We start from the raw sequence: 21,165 nt of genomic DNA, 5'->3' as shown, positions 1-21,165 counted from the left end.
AGAAATTTCAGTTTTCTATCCTCAGATGTACACATGATAAGACAGTTTAATAAGAAAAGTAAAAGTTATGCAAAACACAAAAAGGAATTAATGCACTGCTCTGCAATGTTCAGCCATCCCCAGGAGGGCAGGGCCCCATCACGTGTAATGGTTACTGGGGAAAACAAACACCATAATTCCAAATATCTCCCCCTTCCTCCTTCTTCCCCCCTGTGCATATACTGATCATGAAGTCATATGGAATCTCCCTTTGGTCAGTTGGGGTCACCTGTCCTGGCTGCATCTCCTCCCAACCTCCCATGCAGTTCCAACTTCCTGGCAGTACAAGAAGCAGAGAAAGCCTTGGATCTCTGTGACCTCTGATCAACAGTAACAAAAACATCTCTATATTACCATCACTGCGTTCAGCACAAATCCAAAAGACAGCCCCATACTATCTCTGTGAAAATAATGAACTCTATCCAAGCCAAAATCAGAACACAATGTGTCACAGAAAGCTTTCCATATCCTGTCATGGCCACTATCCTTTCAAATTAATTACACTGAAAAAAGCATAGTCATCTTTGTATGGATCTTCCTACTTGTGTAGACTAGTACAGATGAAAAGAGCTCCAAGAAATCAACTAGAGAAGTAAATTAAATATTCTGAACCTGATTCCATCAGTTTTCATATACCACCTGGAGTGCAACCTCACCACAGACACTCAAAGGTAATGAATTATATCCTAACTTAGTAATGTCAATAGGAATTCTGCTGCTAAATTCATTTAGACATGAATGCATCCAAAACAAATAAGGTTATCACCTGTATGAGTACAAGTACAAAGGAGCTACATAATCTGGTACAAAATGGGTTCCTCCTTGAGAAAAAATGGAAGGTGTTCTGAACCAATGTGATTTAAATTTAGGAGTGGAGTACAGGTCAAATAATCAGCTTTCCTGAGGTCTGTGAGAAGGAAGCAGGGTGCAACAGAGTTCCTGAGATCAAAGGTGATGTGCCAGCGATATCTCACAGGCTTCAGAGAGAAGCCACAGTCAGACACAACATGTCACAGGCAGTCATTGCACCAAGCAGACAAGGATGGTAACTGCACACATAACAGAGATAACTGCTGACACCTGTCAAGGTACCATGCACACACGACATACTGCCCTACAGTCTGTTTGGGTCCTAAGCCTGTCTTCTTTGTAACCTTTCTCTCAAAGGCTCGCTTCTTGTACAATAGCTCTTCTTGAAGCTCTCCTAAAGGCAAGACCTACAGTGGAGCCCTCCACTGAACAACAGGTGTAGGATAAGAGCTGAACCTTTACAAGAGAAGATGTACTACTGCAGCTGCAAGAACTATCATGGGTGCAGGAACATTTGCTGCTGCAATCTGCAACTCAGTGTTCATGTATCTGTTTATTTGTACTTTTCCAGGGAAGAAAACCTTGTTCTTGACTGGTTAGGTCATTCAATGCTGGACCCTACAGAACTCAGAGATATGTAATAACTTGACAATGAACAAGCTGAGAAGATGAAATACTGTATGCACAAGACACAAGATCCTACTTGAACACCTTGGACCAAACCCAGAAACAGCCGACACAGGTTTTCAAGCACTGAACACCATAAGAAGAGTAATTCACATTGTTGGTTTGGGCATCTATATCCCCTATTACACTGAACACAAAAGACGCATTTTTGCATAGTATTCAAACAGCTGGTTATCTCAGTGAGGAAATAACCTACCTAGACAACAGAAACTAATGGAAGTTTTAAAATTCTTTCTCCTGAATTTAAAATACTATTATAACAGCATAGAACCAGAAAAGAGAACTGCAAACCTTTTGTGCAGTGATGGGAACATATAATGACTTTGAATATGGAAAAAGGATGCAGCAACACTTGGTATATTAGTGTGGTAGAATCAAACCAATAATCATAGAATATGCTGAGTTGGAAGGGACCCATTAGGATCATCATATCCAACTCCTGGCCTTGCACAGGGCAGTCCCAACTTGAACTTTGACAGGCTAGTGCTGTGACCACTTCCCTAGGGAGCCTGTTCCAGTGCTTATATAGCTACAAAGTAGGAGGAAACCTGTATAGTAGGTCTTTAGCATTTCATGTTTAAGCTAGCTAAAGGCCCTAATCATGAGACTCTCAGGAGTATCTATTACTCCATAAGCTGTGACTCTGCACTCAAGAAAAACCTAACTGCTTTTATGAAGCACAGCAAAGAAGTACTAGTAATAAGGAGTACACTGTGCATCAAACTCCAGGTATCATCTTGTGTAAGGCTGCCCTCTAATAGGAGCCTCTGATATGTCAGTTTCTGTTTTGTGGAAGCTGTTCCTGGTCCTTTTGAGTGCTCTGTCCCACTTGCTAAAGAGCAGACTGTGTTACAAGGTGCTTGTGAGAAGAACAAAACTAAGAATTCTTCTTGGACCTTTAAGTGAAACAGTCACATCAATGAAAATTACCTTGTATCAATGACAAATCCTCCTGCAACTTCATACAGGTTATCTGCATGATTTTTGGAATAGCAGTATGAAGAATCAACTCTCAAAATCCTCTTCATAACTTACTTCTTTGATACCAGCAAATAAGCATCAAACACCTTGGAAGAACTACTTTGGTTTTAAAAAGAGCAGGCGTGGATCCAGTTTCCTTATAGTTTAGGCATAAGCTATTCATCACTTTCCTGCATCGATTCCAAAAACAAGTCAAAAAATGCTCCATCAGCTTTTCTTGACCTGTGTCAATTTTCAACTGCCTGAACAAAGTATACTTCTGTAGTGAGCAAATTGGTTTTACAAAACCTTCAGATTAAAAGCTTACTTATAAACTAAGTTAAAAGCTGATAGCAGCATTCATGTGAAAATGCTGAGAATCTCAATCATATTTCACACCAGGTAGTGTTTTGTGGGAACTGTGTAAGGAAAGAAACAAGATTCAAATGTTACTGTAGAGAAATAACTCTTTTATAGCTCCTATTAAATCCCACAACCACTTTAATATCTGCAGGCTGCATGAATATTTTGAGTCTTTTCAGCATTTTATATCAACTAATATAAATCATGATGATCAGTTTTCCACATTCCTGAACCACCTCATTGTTCTGGAAAGGATCCCAGAGGCCCAAAACCCACAAACTACTGTCTACTCTTTCAACAGCAAACACTCTACTGCCTGAATCAATGAGACACGGAGAAGTATCGTTAAAAAAAAGGTTAAAATATATGGTAAGAAACTTAATCCATTTAATTTGTATGAACTGAAGTTGTCAGATTCTTCAGGGCTCTGTAAGCAGTCCAAGGCAACTAATATTGTTTGGATGAATGGCTGCATTATGCTATTCCACACCATCATTCAATACATGATTCTACTTCAGAACTTTTACAACTACTTGAATGACATAAATGGGTGGAAGCAGATCATCCTTCTGCTGTCTGCTGTTCTAGATGTGAAGGATTCAGTGCCTTCCAAACCTGTGTGACCTGAGAGCTGCTGGAGAAATCTGTCTGAACACACTTGAGCTAGTAGAAAGACCTGATAGTGGTAGGTTATTTAATATATATCTACAGGGTTTAAATCTTCTTGCAACATTTTTCTCTTTTCTTTGGCTGGAAATCATCCAGTCCTGCAAGCCAAAGATCCATTTTCCTTTGAAGTACTTCCTGGGAATTTAATTGCCCAGTAAATAGCCAACAAAACTTCCAAGGCATAGAACAGCCCTGAGAGACTCGCGGGGAAACAGCCCGAAACTCATCTTTCCACAGCCGGCGAGGAGGGCAGAGTTGCCCTTCACTCATAAAAATCAATATTTGACTGGATGAAATTTACTGAGCTAAATACAGCCATATACAGGAAGTAGAATCTCTCAGTGGAATCTGACATTCCACTGGAACAACAATTTTGAGAACTGGGATATTCAGATAATTTGTGTCTAACTACATTGGCAATACAACTAAAATGTTTCCTGATTGAATATGTGTCTTCTTAGAAATTTAAACTTCTGCAGTTATTCAGCCCCCTTACACAATTCTTCCATTCTTGGCAGGGTCTCCAAATTGACTATGTACCATACATTTCAGGTCAGCAAGGTTCAAATGATGACACAACATAAGAAATACAGTGAAGAGGAACATGAAGTTAGCAATTTTTTTTTTTCAGTAACTGAAACAATTTTAGAGTCTCACATTTAACCCTTCTCAAAGTAAGTAACTGTCAATAGTGAAACAAAAAGACTCTCTCACAAAACAGAAAATACGGAGGTTAAACCAGAATAATTTATTTTTAAAGAAAATGCCAAATAACTTCAGCAAAAATCCTAGAAGTGCTGACTTCATTTCACAATACTGTAAACTATAAAACTCAAGCAGTTCTGGAAACTCTGTTATCTGTCAGGAAAATGTAAACTGAGGTAACACTGAGATGCAATAATGCCTAGCATAGAATGAATGATCCATTTGGGGTTTGCTGTTTGGAAACAAGTTCTTTAAGAAAAAAAAAAGGGTTTATGCTAGACTACAGGCTGTTAGTCACTCACAACATATTATTAATATTTTAGTGAATATTCTTTAAATTTTCAATTCAGAAAAATTAAGACTTGCACACACGAGACACTTGGGCCTGCTAATGGTGCTGGAGTACATTATCATGAAGGGCTAACTTTAATGGCGTTATCTCAGTTTTAATTAAAAATAAGCCTTAAGAATCGTAGTAAAGTTAAATTGTTATTATAAGCTTGGTCTGACCTGCTTGCAGAAGCACATGTGATGCATATTTAGAGTGCCCCAACAGTGCTCCCTCTGTTCAAAAAAACAAACCAGAGATACTGCAGGTGCTTCTCCTCTGTCCCTGCTTAGCTTCTGAATTGCAAATAGGCCAAATTCCTCTACTGAAGAAGCAAAGAGCCTAATGGAAAACTGTCCTGAGGTCAGGCACCAGCCTCATCCTCCTCTGAAGACAACAGGGGTCACTGAGGAATTAATTCTGAGTGACGTACATGCAGTGTCCTGTTGGGAGCAGTGCAGGGCATAAAGAATAAATGTAGCTTCTACCTGGCTACTCTGAACAATTCTGCAAGTGTCAGAAGGTTGTTTCAGTTTACTCAGAAAAAACTGAGTTTCTGAAATCATAAGCAATTTCGATCCCAGTGAAGGGACTTAAATATTTTCCTAGAGATAGATCAACAAAACATAGTTCAGAATTTGAAGACTGCAGCAAAATCATGATTAAAGCCCATTCAGTGGAGCAATTACTATCATTTTCAGCAGTAAATTATTTTCTATCCATTCTGTGCCTTCCCCTGCTGCTACTGTATGGTCCTGATACGGGAGAACTAACTGACATAGAAATTTATTGGGAAATTAAGAGAAGGGAGAAGTTAGTTACAACACACTACTTGCCTTACTCATTCTATCTAAAGCACAGATCTAGATTTGTTAGCATATTACATTTTTAGAAAATCCACACATTCCAGATACCTCTCCATGTACTACTAATCTGTAACACTGATAACATGAACATCTTGTTGCAGAGATTAACACATAGCTAAATCAATAACACACAAATAACTTTGCTGCCTTAACACTTTTAGAATATTAATTCCTTGATAGAAATAGTACAAAATTAAAATGAAGAATCATATTAAAATGATACATTGTATCACTCACTTAAATATTCACATACATTTGGACATAATACAGTCCTGTTGCAAAACACTAGGAGACTATTCAGATAATTAAAGGGTCATTTAGACTCTTCTGCAAAACAACATCAGCCTTCAGCAAAGGCTGAAGCCCTCCAGATATTAAAATGCACATTTGCTGCCTTCATTACATCCGTTACATTTTTTTGAGGCATAAATCTATCCAGTTTATCCCATAATGTTATGTATGCTGATTATATATACTAGCTCTTCTATAAATTTACAATAAAAACAAGAAACTGCATCTTTTTTTTTCCCTTATTACAAACAGTAATAAAAAATAGTGATTGAAAACCCAATGGTGATTTAAAAAACAGTTTATCCCTCTCCATGTTGAACTGTTATCCTTTGTCCTTTATGTTTTGCTGTAATCCCTTCCAGTGGTCTTTTCCTAAGTGATTTTGTAAGCTCATCTTTTGTGTCATACAGTATCACAAGTTTTTCTGAAAATTCAATTATATCCTCTGTTTCAGCTTCTTCGTTTTCTACACACTACTGAAATTGTGAACATTAACTTATGTGTTGGCAAAGAGTTCTATAAAAAATTCAGCATTTCCAAGCCTTCCATGACAGACACAGTAAAAATTACTCATTCTGGGATTTCAATACAGAAAGGCTTGGCACCATGCTTCAGTCTTTTTCAGGACTGTTTTATTGCCCATTTCTCATGTTAGCATACGGCAAAAAATATTTAGTAAGCTTAGATCTAAGGCAAGTTAAGTAAAATGCTTTCCAACAGCATCTAAGTATTTTGAAAAGTATTGAGTCAGGATGGTGCTCAGGTTTCTGTATATCCCTAAAGAAACAGAAGAAGGGAGATGCCAGAAAATACACAGCTGGACGTCAAGGTGCACCACAAAAAGCCAAGATTCATTAGTCATAAACTACAGCAAAGAAAAGTTCAATCAGATTTAAATAAGAAATTTTCCAAGTAGAACTGCTAAGGACATACTTGCCCAAGGAGACTGTAGAACCTCCATCTCTGGAGATTTTTTTGAATGGTCCAAAACCCTGAATAATCTGCTCTGACTCTACAATTTCCCTTGCTTTGAACAGGAGGCTGTACTGGATGACTTCCAGTTCTATCAGAAGACCTCAAAAACTAAGTTATTGTCTTTTTCTACTAATTATATAGCTTGAAGAGTCTTTAAAGATCAGGTTATATATTTGCCTTACAGACTAGTTGGAATACGTAAATGCATGGTGTAAGTTGCACCTAAGCTTTACCTGAAGCATTATTATTTTATGAGGGGAAAGGTTATTGACAAAGCTATATAAACCTTACTGTTTCCCAAACTTCAGGAGGACTTAAGTCACAAGTGAAATTTATATGCACTCACACAAAAAGAAATTCTCCAACTGAAGCTTAAAAATTGTGTAAGATTTATAAACTTTATTGTTTCAATACATCTCCTCTATTTTCCCTCCACGCTTCTTTATAAAACAAAGATATGCCCAAGCTACTGAAGTATTAACTAAGAAAGAACTACATGTAATCTAGGAGTTGTCCTGTAATTAAAGTAGAAACAGCTACAGAGAGTACTGTCAACTTGGGAAGCTTGCAATTTGCTTTTGGTTCTCTTTCTAACTAGTGACGCACTCAGAAAATGTTTGATTGCATATTTAGAAGCAGGTAACAGACTTCATAACATTTAAAATGCTTTTAATTGCTGCTGTTAGTGATCCAGAAAGCTTCCAATGAATAAAGCTTGGTTTAATGTTTCTTTTCTTTACCATCCTGCTCCTTTTAAAATTATGCTAAAAAAAAAGTTATAAAATGTTGCTTTATGGCATCAGTGGTTGCATGCACAGATACCACAGAACAGACTCAAATTTGCAGTGATGTAGGACTATCACTTTTATCCCACAGAAGTCATCACCCAAAGTTCTTGTAAAATGAGTATGTATCAGTAGCTGAGAAACTCAGGATTATTGGTAGCTGAGAAACTCAGGAAACTCACAACATACACGCTGTCCTTTTTTAATGTATTGGAAAAACACATAGCAAGACATCTAAAAAAGGAACAAGTGATTAAAGAGGCCCACTTAATTTAATATCTATATGAAGAAATTAGAGATTATGAAGTGAGAAAAAAAGCTGGGCAAAACCTTATGTTTTATATGAACACCAAAATTATCCTAGGCACCATACACTTACTACATTTGGGCAGGCTTCAGTAGAACTAGAGTGGCTGTGATCCCTGCATGAGTTACAGCTACTTCAGTTTAAACTCTTTTTAGCTGTAAACACATTTATGAAACGTATCAGTTTATCAACAATAAATGAAAGCCTTGTAAGGTATTTTTTACCATACATAAATTCCACAAATTAAAATAGAAGAGTTGTATTTCTAGACCCTTCCATTTTCCAATCTGTTAAAAACATCTCTGATTTCTAGAGATAATTTCTGTCATGTAAAATGCTTACATATTGATTCCTGAATAAGAAGATCTCTTCATCCTTTCTTTGTTGATGTTAGGAAACTGCAGACTATTGAAATATGCTTCTCTTTACCAGACAATTTCTCCTATCAAGTTTCTAAAATTTAACTAGACGGTATGCCAGCCTTGTTAGAATGAGGGCATTTTTCACAATAAAATTTTACAAGGAATAATGTAAACTTGAAAAATTGTACTTCTGTTATTATAAACAATTCCTCTGACTCCTACCAAATAAAAGCACCCTTTCTTCAGTCTGTTTATCTTAAACAGCTGTGAGATGCCATGTCAAGCCTTTTCCTCTCTTTATTTTCCACTTATATCAGCAGGTATTTTTATTAGTAAGGACTGTGAGGAACATAAACAGTTGCTGTATAAACAGTGTTGACAGTAGCTACCTAGCTGACTTCACACCACTTAGAATATTTTCAAACTTGACTATGTTTAAATAACTCTCTTCACACTTTTAAATATACACCCATGAAAAGGCATTATTTTAGAAATACACATTCAAGTCAGCCAAAGCAAAAGTGAGAATATTGTTTTAAACAGATCTTGAACTGGGGAGACACTGATTTCCTGGAGCCACCCTGCCAGCAGCACCTGCTGGGACTGAGACACTCTGGGCAGAACAAACCAGCTAATGGCAGGCTCTGAGTGACAGAAGAGCAGCAGATGTTGTTTATATTGACTTTTGCAAGGCTTTTGACATTGTCTCCCATAAATTCCCCACAGACAAACTGATAAAGTAGAGACTACAGAAATGGACAGTGAGATAGACTGAAATCTGGCTGAACTGCTGGGCTCAAAGGGCTGTGATCAGCATGAAGTCTAGATAGAGAAAAGTCTGCTGGTGTACTCCAGGGACCAGTACTAGGGCCAGTTCCATTTAGCTAGTTCATTAATGACCTGGATGATGGGATATAGTGTTCTCTCAGCAAGTTTCCTGATGACACCAACTGGGAAGAGCAGCTCACAGACCAGCTGGTTGCTCTCAGAGGGACCTTGAAAAGCTCAACCATAAACCAACAGGAATTTTATGAAGTCCAACAAAGGGAAATACAAAGTCCTGCATCTAGGTAGGAATAACCCCAAGCACCGGAACAGGATGAGGGATGATCAGCTGGAAAGAGGCTTTGCAGAAAAACACCTGGGGGTCCTCGTGGGCTCCAAGCAACACCATAAGCCAGCAGTGTACTCATGCAGCACAGAAAGCCAAAAGCATCTTGTGCTGCATTAGGAAAATATGTTGTCAGCAGGTCAGGATCAAGATCATTCTGCTCCACTCAGCACTGCTGAGACATGCCTGAAGGGTTGTGTCCACTCATGGGCTGCCCCACACAAGCAAACATAAGCATCCCAGAATGCAGTCCAGTGTAGGACTGCCAAGACGATTAAGGGATTGGAGCATCTGACATGGTGAGCCTGAAAGCACTGAGACTCCAGCCTGGAGAAGGCTGCAAGAGATCTTATCAACATGTATAAATACCTGAGGGGACAGGGGTAAACAACACTTCTCAGTGGTGCCCAGCAACAGGGTAAAAGGCAATAGGCACAAACTAAGATTAAATTCTACCTAAACAAAAGAAAGCCCTTTTCTACCCTATGGTTGTTCAACAGCTGTCCAAGCAGCAAACTGCTTTACTTGATCGGGGCAGGTGTTGGACTAGACAATCTCCAGACACCCCTTCTAACTAGGTATCCTATGGTTCTTTGTGGAAGAGACAAAAGAAAGGCAAATTCATCTAAGTAATACAGACTGTAGGTTTAATGTCAGTTGTTTATTTGAATTAGGAAAAGCCTCATTGTGCAAATACAACAAAGTTCTTTTTCTCTCCCATGCTTTTTGTAATGCCCAAGCCCGTAGGTCTAAACAGTATGAGAACCTAACACAGAGATTAAGGCAATGTATTTGTTTTTACCAGTCAAATAATTCACCTTATTGTCTATTGAAATGTCCATTTGTATCAGCAAACTTCTGTCACTTTAATGAATTTCTGTGTGTCTCCTCCAGCCAGTACTCAAGCTATTTTAACCAAACCAGAGCAAAGGAAAATCATCCTTCTCCTTTGATAAAGCCTTTTCTCTCACATCAAAGTATTGACACTTTTGTTTCACAACTGTAGGAAAAATAAGAGGAACCAAGAGAACGTCACAGAGAAAAGCTAGAACATCTCATTCATGAAGAGCAGGCACCTGTGCACTGACCCAATTAGGCATTCAAACACTTGTCACTTTGGAGCTGGCTGGTTGTCACTCATCCAATTAGCCCCAGGGGATGTATTGTATGGTGGCATTCCCTGACAGGAGAACTGGAGCAATGGAGGCAATGAAGGCACAGTGATAGAGTGCCAGGATCCTGGTGAGCGAGAGCAGCCAGTAGCAAAGCCAAAGAACTTCAGAGCTTCCTTAACTTGTTTACCATCCAAAAAGCCTTTCAGAATCTTCAATGCTCACTTTTTTTTCAGAGCACTCTAATTTAAAAACCTTACAGTAACAGTTCTCTTTATCCAATGATGCATTTAACTCCTGAGTGACTAACACAAAAACCATTTCAGAAGAGGTAAAAAATAAACAAGCAAACAAAGTATCTTCATTGCAGGCAGAGATGCACTAAATGTAACTTTCAGTAACACTGCCAGCAAGTAATTCAGAAGTCAAAATGCTTCAGTGACCATCTCCTCCCTTCACCGTTTTAAACATATTACTGATGCTTTCAGGTGCTCTGTCTGCTTGACTGCATAAATGAGGGATAAAACACTTTACAACCATCCATGACTACATACTGTAAGGGATAGAAAAGTTCTGTTCTACTGAACTACATACTATACTGCATTCAAGATGCCCAAATCAGATTTTTAGTTTAAAGAAAATCAGATACTAAACCACAGATGACTATTCAGCAGCCACTGCTCACTTCAAGTAAAGCTATCTCCTTATGCTGAGAGAGTTATGCAGTACAAACACAAGAGCTGGGAGGAGTTCAAGGGGAATTGGGAAAAAGGTGTTACGACATAAACCATTTGAGCAAAGATTTCAGAATGTTCCCATCACTAAATCTGTGGTCTATGCTAGAAGAAAAAACTTCCAATTTTTTAGTACAATATTTCATGTTCCTTCTAAGTCCATTTTTTCCAGACTCACTGTTTCACTAGTTGACTTGCCCTGACACCTGCTCTCTCCAGTAAGGAACATCAGAGATGATTAAATCTACCTGCAATTATGTGAAACTATGTAATATTTTTAGCTGCTTTTCTAGTTAACATATTTTGATATGTCCTTCAGTTAAAATCTGAGCTGAAATGAAAAAAAAACAACCTAACATAAATCACAGACTGTTAACTCAAACAAACATGAAAATGCAGGTAAATGCATAACATATTATATGACTATCCTGAAAACCTAAGAGAAAGAAACTCAATGCCAGTAGTTTACGGTTTTTTCCCCACTTAGCATGGGAAAATAAAATTTAGATGGAATAATTATCTTACCTTTGCACAAATAACTTCTGAGAAAGTTGGCCTCTCTCTTTACTTCTCCTCCTTTTCTTATCCCCTGTATGACAGCTCTTTATGTTACTGCCTTGCCTGAAAAAATAACATACAACCTGAAATATTTATAGAAGTAAATAATTACATTCACTCTTAAATTACAACAAACATTTCATACATGTCTTGATAAAACTGCAATACTAAATTCAGTTAAGTCAAATGAAATGGTATCTTAATAGCAGCTAATTAATACATGTTGGGCCAAAGGAAAAAACAAGAAGCATTAGAAAGAAAAGCAGCTCCCTAGGTTTCAAAGTTGTGTTTTACAAAAATAGCCACTTATATCATATCAAACTAGAGCAACCATGGTTTATCCAGGTTCACTGCACGATTAGTGATAACCAATCAGTGCTTCACAAAGCCTGAGCAAGACAATCAGGAAGCTTAACCACTTCTTTTCAGTGGTCAGTCACCCAGCTTAAGGCACACTGGCTACATCAGGACTGAACACCTCAATACTCTTTGTGCTATGGGTGCCCAAAGTTCTAAAGACATCCACTGGAAGAGGTGGATGCAAAATGGAAAATGGAAATGTTTAGTCACAAACAGCACTTGCCCAGGAAGAGAGGGCTGTGACTTCAGGGAAATTTGTAATTTGTCTTAACTCCTACTTTTTAGGAGAACATCCTAAATTCTAGTGGAAGGATGGGACTCACATCCCCTGCTCCCATCCTCCCTCAATTTAAAAGCACAAAACAAAGAAAGAGAAGACAGCAGGAGAGGTTTGTTCTGAATTCAGCTGCTACCTTCTTCATTTATTGACAAGAATTCTGCAGCCAGTTCCTCTCACCTCTTACTTTTTGTTACTTTAACTTATTTTAAACACATTTAATGTTTTGTTGAGAACAAGTTGCCTCCCTTTCCACAGTAGTGCACATGAGGAGTCAAGCTTTCAAGTAAGCAAGGTTCAAGGACCAGGAATTTTGAAAGTCCTCAAAAACTTTCTGAGGACTCCCCTTATAGTCTTTTAGCTTTACACCTTGCTTATGTGCAAACTCAGCTATGCTTGTCACAATATCCTGTCCATATTTCAGTGAACTGGTGAAGAACTTCAGTGAACAGCAACAAATTAGCATCACTGCAGCACCTGTTATTTTGTGTCCTGTACATAAAAACATATACATTTTATTTTTAGGAAAGTAATTAATGTCCCTTGCTTAGTTTTAACTGCAGATTGGTGCTGTTTTGTGAAGAAAACCAGAAGAGACTGCAACATCTCAGCTTACAATGGTGACACAGGAAGATCAGTTTTAATTTCTCATCAAATTGATAATTCAGTCATATAATTTCTTTCCATATACTTTCAAAAGCCTTTTTATGGTTAGATTGGCCTGCAGGTTGGCCAAACCTTAACTGTTGACTATAACTCTCTTGTAGCTATTTATTTCGGTAACAAGCAACACGTCTCACAAATTGCTTTTTATCATGCTCTTCCAAAACAACTTGTTGCTCTTACATAACTAAACATTGGAAACAATACATTTTCTTTGTAACATCAAGAGTTTTGGCATACATATATAATTTACTTCACTGGGTGAAATTCTCTTAGGAGATTCACTTCACTGCCTTAATCTTTATTCAGGCACTCAAATCACTTCCAACCCCCTGCCTCCATATTCAGATGGAAAAGCTGCCTGCAAACCAGCAGGACCTGGATGAGCCAAAGTCAACACAGAACTTGCGTGCAGCGCTTAATTGACCACAGCACAGCCTGACATTGATCATGCAGTTCCCATTACACCAAGGTACCAGCCACATCCACCCTGCCATTCATGCTGCCTCCTGGCTGGTTCCATCCCCCAGCTGTCTCCAAGGCAAAACCTGAGCGTGCTTTAGGGAACCTGGAGAATACTTCCAAACAACAGCATGGGTAAGACTGACTTAAGTTTTGATTCTCCACTCTTGATATCCCTGAAATTCTCATGTTCCAGGCACTGCATCCTCATTTGCAGCCTCTGACTGCCTCCATGGTACCCACTGGAGCAGACCCCAGGACTTACAGTATTAGCCTGTAACGTCATGACTTTGGTGGGCTGCAACACAGCTCCCACTATCCCAGGTATTCTGAACTAAAAGACACCAGCTGCTTATCAGGGCTGCAGGAACACAACAGCACCCAGACCACACTCAGATTATGGCCAGCCTTCTTTTTCAAGACTCATTTTCTAAAGCATTGAAATGCAGATGTAGCCCAGCCCTTGCCAACCAGCCTACCTTGATGACAGCTGTTTGTCCCTGTCTTCTTGTTTTTGCCATCTAAGAACATCTGTAGCCTCAAGGGCATTGTTTAAAAGTTAGGCATGTTCTGAAACCCAGGGATGATTTGTATAAGACCTTATATACAGCAGACAACCACAGCTCTGTTGACACCACAAGTAATTTTTTCAAGACTTATAAGATTCATTACAAGAAGGGGAAAAAACGAGTAGGAAATAAAAATCAAGGAGGAGAGTAAAAATGATGGTTCTGCAACAGGTCCATAGATTACATGAAATATGTTTTAAAATTTATGAGATATATTTGGGGTCATATAATTTGCTTGGTCACTAGCATATTGTAGAAATGTAAAGCACAATTTTTAATTTTCTGCACCTGACATTATGCTCACTGCATACTTATTTGTTCAGATATTCATGAAATAACTACAATTTACATAGTATTGTTGTTTTTCTTGTGGCAGTGTTGATAGACTTCAGGGAACCTAAATTTAGAAAAAGAAAGATGTAGATTCCAATAGTTAACTATGCAAAAAGTTCAAATGTGAAAAATCCAAAATACAAAAATTCCAATTTTTATTTCATAATCTGATTGGCTAAATGGTTTTACATAAAATGTACTCAAAAATATTCTTTAAAATGTCAAGACACTGATATTTTTAATGCAACCTTAAAAAGGAATAGTGAGACAATACGTAGCTTTCTCATAAAATTAATAATGTATCTATATACACATATATATACAATTCAATTTCTGTTTACTTTACAATACTGTGCAAAGTTCTTTAATATAAAACATTTGCTTTTGATATTTAATGTATTTAAGCACAGTTTTGTGCAATCCAGTACTGCAGAGTTCCATTGTTCAGCCTTGTGCAATTTCTTCTTTCAGAGCTAAGGATTAATGAGGAGCTCTCAGAAAAGGAGAAAGCACACTAGTTGGTTGAGGGGGGCAGTGATCCATCTTGCTGTCATATCTATCTTATTTCTGGGTGTGCCCAACCCCAGACGATTCTGCCAAGTAATAATGGAAAAAAATACACTGGAAATACAACAAAAGTAGCTTTTTTGTTTTTTCATTTCTGATACACACACCCCCATGAAGACACTTCCTAGAGTGGGTAGTCCAGCCTAGATTATATTAGCATCTGTAAGAACAACGCCCAAATTTTACATATATTATACTAATCAAAACAGAATACAGATTTCATCTGATCTTTAATATGTTGCAAAGTTATGCCCTTCCTTCATGGATATAAACTATAACCTCATCCTTTCAATTCCTAGACTATTAATCAAAGTTGAATGTTTCAGTAAGTTACATAGCGTAAGTTTATTCTCCTGTTCAAAGTTATAACTCAAATTTTTACATGGTACTTCCTTCCAATAAATCAAACTAACTAACACTAAGGTACATAAATCTCAACTATTTGAGTGAATGGGAAGTACCAGGATAGAGAAGGGAACTCGGCCATTACCTTGTGCGTGTAGCTATACAGCTGTCATGGTTCTCTTCCTTTTTTGGCGGGTTACTTTTTCTTTTCTTCCTTTTAGTAAGTGGTAAGAATTTGTACCATGCTCCCCTTCATGTTGCAAACTTGACAAAACTCTGGTGCTAAGCCCTGCTGTTGCTGGCCTGTGTGCAGGGGCACACACAAGAGGGGCCGTTTCCAGCCGCCCGTCGCTTTGTCCTCGGCCCTCCCAAGCTTCTGTGTGATCAGCACAGCCTTTGTGGCCATACAATAGGGGTTAAACATTTCCCTGTATTTATAGAAAAGCAGAGCTAAATCTGGTTAGCTGCATGAACCTTTTAATAAAATTACACTCACACTATTAGGGCATTTTTCCATTTGTTTGTTTTTTTAAGAGTAATTAAAAAAATTTTAAAAAACCCAAAACAACATGTATATAGGGTTTTTTATGTTTTGTATATGTAGTGCATAGCAAATGCAATCAACATTAAGATTTTTCTCCAGATCTTATACACAATTTCCTTTCGAGCAGCTACCTGCGACTTGCCTACTTACTTAGAGTTATAGTTTAATTTCTCCTTTACATTTATTCTACTTGACGACTTGCCAGTGGGACAATCCCCTATCTCCAACAGGGTGTCTAAGAGAGTTTGCTGCAAAAACTACAATCTGTACTCAGTGATGAACTTCCAGTGTAAGAGTGTAAAAATGTACTGAGAAATAAAAGAAAACATTTTAAAGAGTCAAATGTGCTTGCCCACAGTCCTACAGACACTGATCTAATACACCACATGAGCCTCTGGACCACCCTTCCTTTCCAAAGAACTACCTTGAAGTAACACTGGTACAGAAAACTAACATTTTTTCAACTCCTACAGAAAGAAACTGTTTAAAAACTTTCTGTTTCATTCTGTTACAAATCCAGGTTTTTTCCTTAGGTTTTTTTTGGGGGGTTTTTTTATGTTTTTTTTTTGTTTGTTTGATTTGGGGGTTTTTTGCTTGTTTGATTGATTGATTTTTTTGTTTTGGTTTGGTTTTGTTTGGTTTTTTATTTTTTGTTTGTTTGAGGGGGGTTGTTGGTTTGGGTTTTTTTAAGTCCAGTTACAACATTTCTAACTTTAAGGGGTTTGCATCTTTTTACTGGTAGCAGGATGAATTCTGTCAGTCTCTATTAACGGTCCTTTTGAAACCTATTCCATTTTTAAGGCTTCTTAGAACAATGTTTTTCCTCACAAAAGCATGAGCCAGACTTAAGAATCTACTTCAAAGCAGATTGCCAGTGAGGTTCAGTAATGACTGCATCCACCTGAACTCTTAAACTTGCCAAAATAGAACCAGAGTATCCTAATTTGAGCTTTCACTTCACATATGTGTCTTGATCCTAGAGCTATAAACACTTAGCTGGGAAGGATAAAAAAAAAATCAGAGTTTAATTACCATTACAGGTCATTAATTTTTTAATGTGGAAATTTATCACCAAGTAAAACAGTGTCGATTCGGCAAAACCTCTGCCATTCAGTTTCTAATCTTTAACTGCACGTTTACAGCTGTACATTCAAACAACAACAGCAGACTGTAAATAAGAAGCTATTTACCATGCCACAAATGTGGCACAGTTTTAATCTGTTATTTTTACTGAGTAACATTTAATTCTTGGAAAAGCTCAACTCTCAAAATAGCTATTGAATCATTCCTTCCAAAATGAAGTCCCAGAAGAAAATTATTTGGGTAATGCAGTAGCCTAACTATTTGCTCTCCTCAGCCTTTGACAATATAGTGTATCAAGAAATCAGCTCATATATAACTGATTGACCAGAGTTTTTGTGTTTAACTGGGTTTAAGCAGAAGCTGTCCTCTGAATTTTAGAGCTGAATGATGGAGGGGCAGGGCTCATTCTGTCATCTGATTGACCAAGCCTAATCAGAATTATTTCTGCACACTGCTTCACTACAGCTGTAGATCCATTAAACACTAAATGTTCCAGAGGCCCATTCCCCTTCAGCTTCCCACTGCGACTCCCACTTTTCAGACAGTAGCTACTCTATGAGCTACTCAAAACTTTCAAAAAATGGAGGTGCTATATTTAATAGACAACTCAAAACCCATAGCAAAATCTGTCACTTGAATGCTAGGACAGCAGCTATCATAATAAAACAGGGTCTTTGTGGTGGAGACTTAAAAAGAAGCCTTTGATATGGTTCCCTTACTTCTCAATACATTTCTTTTAGGAGAAGGTTTTCAGTCACAATAGTTTTTTTTCTTCAACAGAAATAATCATGTCTGCCTCTGGAAATGTTCACTTTTTTTTTTTTTTTGTAATCATAACATTACCCTTTTAAATCTTAGTACCATTTTAGCCTCAGGAAGCTTTAAACTAATATAACCACTAGGAATGACTTAGTGCACAATTTACTTATTAACAAAACTATTTCTTGGCCTCATTAACTGTTAAGTAGAAAAAAAACTGATGTGCACATACAGCACACAATTCCTTACTTTGATTTCTGCTTGTTAGAAAATATAAAAAGATTCTGAGAAATATCTAGGAACTGTTGATGACACTAAATATTCATCCATCTTTTTTTTTTTCCACACATTTTTGGTTTTCTTTTCCAAATGTCCACAACTCTTTCCAGACATATGATAATACTCAGGAAAAGTAACAAATTATTTATGCTGAGGTCAAAGTCATACTCCCATCAAAATTCAGTGAGTGCAATACTCATCTGAGATCTTCAAGTAGCTGAAGAGCTAACCTCATGGTGGAGTTTAACCCCAGAGACAGGCTTTGGACTCTGGTAGGTTGGACTGGGCAAACACATGGGATCTGTAACTCTAAAATGCAGCATGGGTCCAATTGCCCAGGAATGGGGCAAAGGAAAACCCAAAATAAAAGCTGCTCGTGCAGTTAGGTTACAGCAAAGAAGAAGACTGAAGGCTCACAATCTTAGTACAATAATACAATAAGCTGCTTCTTTTACCTGCTACTTTGCACACTGAGTGTTTTTAGAGCTTCTGTATGCCCAACAAGTACAACTGAAGTTATGTCAATATTATAATTTTCAGAGTACAGACTTCAGTATTGAAATGTACACCATTAATGTGCACACAATGAAGATGGTATTTCAATTTGATTACACCAGGACCCAGATAAGGCATGCTGTATCATATTATTACTACTACTGTTTGTTTGAAAAGCAATAGGCAAAATGTTTCCATTTCCTACATGAGACTTAAAGAAATGCATAGCCTTGCTTTAGCTTTGTTCCTTGTACATGTTTTGTTAGATTAATCTTCTCTTTGCCATGTTTTTGCATATACAAATTTGATTTTTATTTTTTTCATTTTCCAGCTTCAATTTCCTTTACTTTACCAGTAAAGTTTTCAGCAATCATAATTTTGTGTGCAAAAATTTTGAGTTTCTTTATGAAAGATACCTTTATGATTGTGGAGTCTGAAAATACTTTAAAGTAGAGATGACATTCAAAAAGACAGTTTCACAGGGATAACATGATATGCAAGGTGATTATTCAGTGTCACCTGCGTATATTTATCCCAAAAATTCAACCCACGTACTTGGGTTGGGAGGTGAATTTTAAAGAGTATCTAATAAATCAAGGATATTACAAAGCAAAAATTGTGAAGGGCAGGATCCCCTAAGGATTATAGAATTTATTTACTTTAAAACTTCATCATAAGCACTTCTACTGGTTTTAAGCTGTTGCCACTGAAATTTCATGGAGATATTTCAATTAAACCCATTGCTGTTGCTCTTTCAGTAATCATTTATTCCTTTTGGGTTTTTTTGGGGGGTTTTTTGTTTTGTTTTTGGGTTTTTTTGGGTTTTTTTTGGTTTTTTTTTTTTTGTTTTTTTTTTTTTTTTTACAAACAACAGGATACCCTATACAAGAACACAGCCAGTTACTTCTTACCAGTCACCAACACATTATGGTAGGGAAATCAGGTTAAGTAATTTTTAACTAGACCTGAACAACTATTCTTTGTTTCAAAATAATTTGTAGCGTGTACGTCGTGATCACAATTCTTAGACTTTTGTCTCCTTTCTACATTTTCCTGAAGTTCATTGTACCAGCCAAAGCAGACTATCAGCCGGCTACAGAAAATCCCTTCTCACAGGCTCTGGGGATGCAGACTCATACGGGTCCCATTTCTCTTAATCCTTTACAGGGAGAGCCTGTGCTTGCATACGTAAGGCACATAAGCTGTTTAGCACACAGAGAAGTTGCCAAGGAGCGTGAGATTTCCCTGAAGTGATTCCAGCTCAGCTGATTGAGAAGAGTCCTCTTCAAATAACTCAATGTTCATTCACTTTATTATTTTACCAGCACATCATGTTAAGTTTTGTACACGGGCTTTCTTTATGTTTTCATGTTACTTTTTAATGAGGAAGTGCAATAATAAGATTCACAGCATTAACTTTAATTATACTAAGATTTTCTCTAGTACTGTTCTCTATCCCTTTTCATCCCTTTTCATAGGAACAAATGCTTTGCCCTTCCTCTTTGGGCACAATGAGTGCCCTTGACTACTGGATGCCTAAAGCCATTTAAATATACAGAAACACGGTGTAAGTGTAGACAAATTGCACTTCCTAACCTCAGGATGAGATTTATCAGCAGCTAGAAAAGCAATTGCGGCTTCAGGAACAAAACAGATCTGCTGGTGCTGCACTGCCTGTAGCTAACTAGAAGTTACTGAAACTAAAGACATCAAGTGCATAGCCAAAATGAATTTGCATCAACTACACATTAAAGAAAAATTAAACAGAATCAAGACCATGAAAGAAAGGGAAGAGGATAAAAGGAAGATGATAACAGGTACAAAGTGAGGTTACAATCTGGATTCTGTAAAAAAACCCAAACAAACTAAACAGGAACACAAAACAAAAACACCATTCAAAAGGCACCATTCAAACAGGCAAACAGAAAATCCCAACAAGACAGAATCAAGATTCTGTCTGCTCTCAAGGGAAGGAAAAAAATGAATGAAATTGAGTCGTCTTTGTATGTAGAAATCTTTTTGAGATGCTTCAGCTGCCCAAGAGTTTTCTTTTTCTTGGTGAGGCACATGTTGTTTGAACTTCTGCATGTGCTGTATGTGCTACACCTGGGTCTGCACTACCCAAAGAGAATCTGGCTGGAATGGAGGCCACATTCAGCTGCTGATGTTCCACTGTACACCCTCATCTATCACCACACATAGAAACATCCAAATTATTAGTGCCTTAAACTTTACTTGAATGCTCTCTAGCTATCTACCATTCTTTCTCTGTATCATTTTGATAGAATTTAGAAGCTGTCTGCTTGAATTGTTTCAATAACTTGACTGACAACTTGAAACTAAGTTTAGCCACCTGAAATTCCTTAAGTGCTGTACATACACACACAGCATGCCAAGCACACAAAAGAACTGGGCTCCCCAAAGCACTGGCACAGACAGCTGTAATTTGCTTTTAAATAAGAGCAGAGGAACGTGGTGTGTGGCAGTGCTTTCTCCTTCACACTGAGCAGCACTGGCTGTGGCTCACCCAGTCTCCAGCACTTTGCCCATCAGTGGCACAGCTTGTTTAGAGACAGAGAAGACAATCTCTTTCCCTTGCAGATTACATCTGAGGAACAGAGAAGTTTAAAAAAAAAAGACTCTTTTCTACCCCTTTGTCTTTACTATCCAAAGATTCTAAAACACAATGAATAGGGATTTTCCTCAGAGACAAACCATGGGGGCTTGCATCTACTTAGCAAAAAGGTACATTTTATCTCCAGTCGCT

The 21,165-nt window shown here is 37.7% G+C and overlaps 1 protein-coding gene across 10 annotated transcripts in view; it reads right to left on the bottom strand.

Moving 5' to 3' along the window:
* Positions 1–21,165, bottom strand: part of NRCAM (neuronal cell adhesion molecule) — a 145,751-nt gene that overhangs the window by 89,287 nt on the left and 35,299 nt on the right. For all 10 annotated transcript variants that reach the window (XM_068189990.1, XM_068189991.1, XM_068189993.1 and 7 more), the window contains exon 2: positions 11,630–11,725. The gene's annotated coding sequence lies outside the window, so the exon portion shown is untranslated. The remainder of the gene's footprint in view (positions 1–11,629; positions 11,726–21,165) is intronic.

The sequence above is a fragment of the Anomalospiza imberbis genome, chromosome 5, assembly GCF_031753505.1.
Source record: "Anomalospiza imberbis isolate Cuckoo-Finch-1a 21T00152 chromosome 5, ASM3175350v1, whole genome shotgun sequence".
NCBI classification, from domain to species: Eukaryota; Metazoa; Chordata; class Aves; order Passeriformes; family Viduidae; genus Anomalospiza; species Anomalospiza imberbis.
The sequence above is the reverse complement of the archived record's forward strand: the minus strand, read 5'-3'. Positions and strand labels throughout refer to the sequence as shown.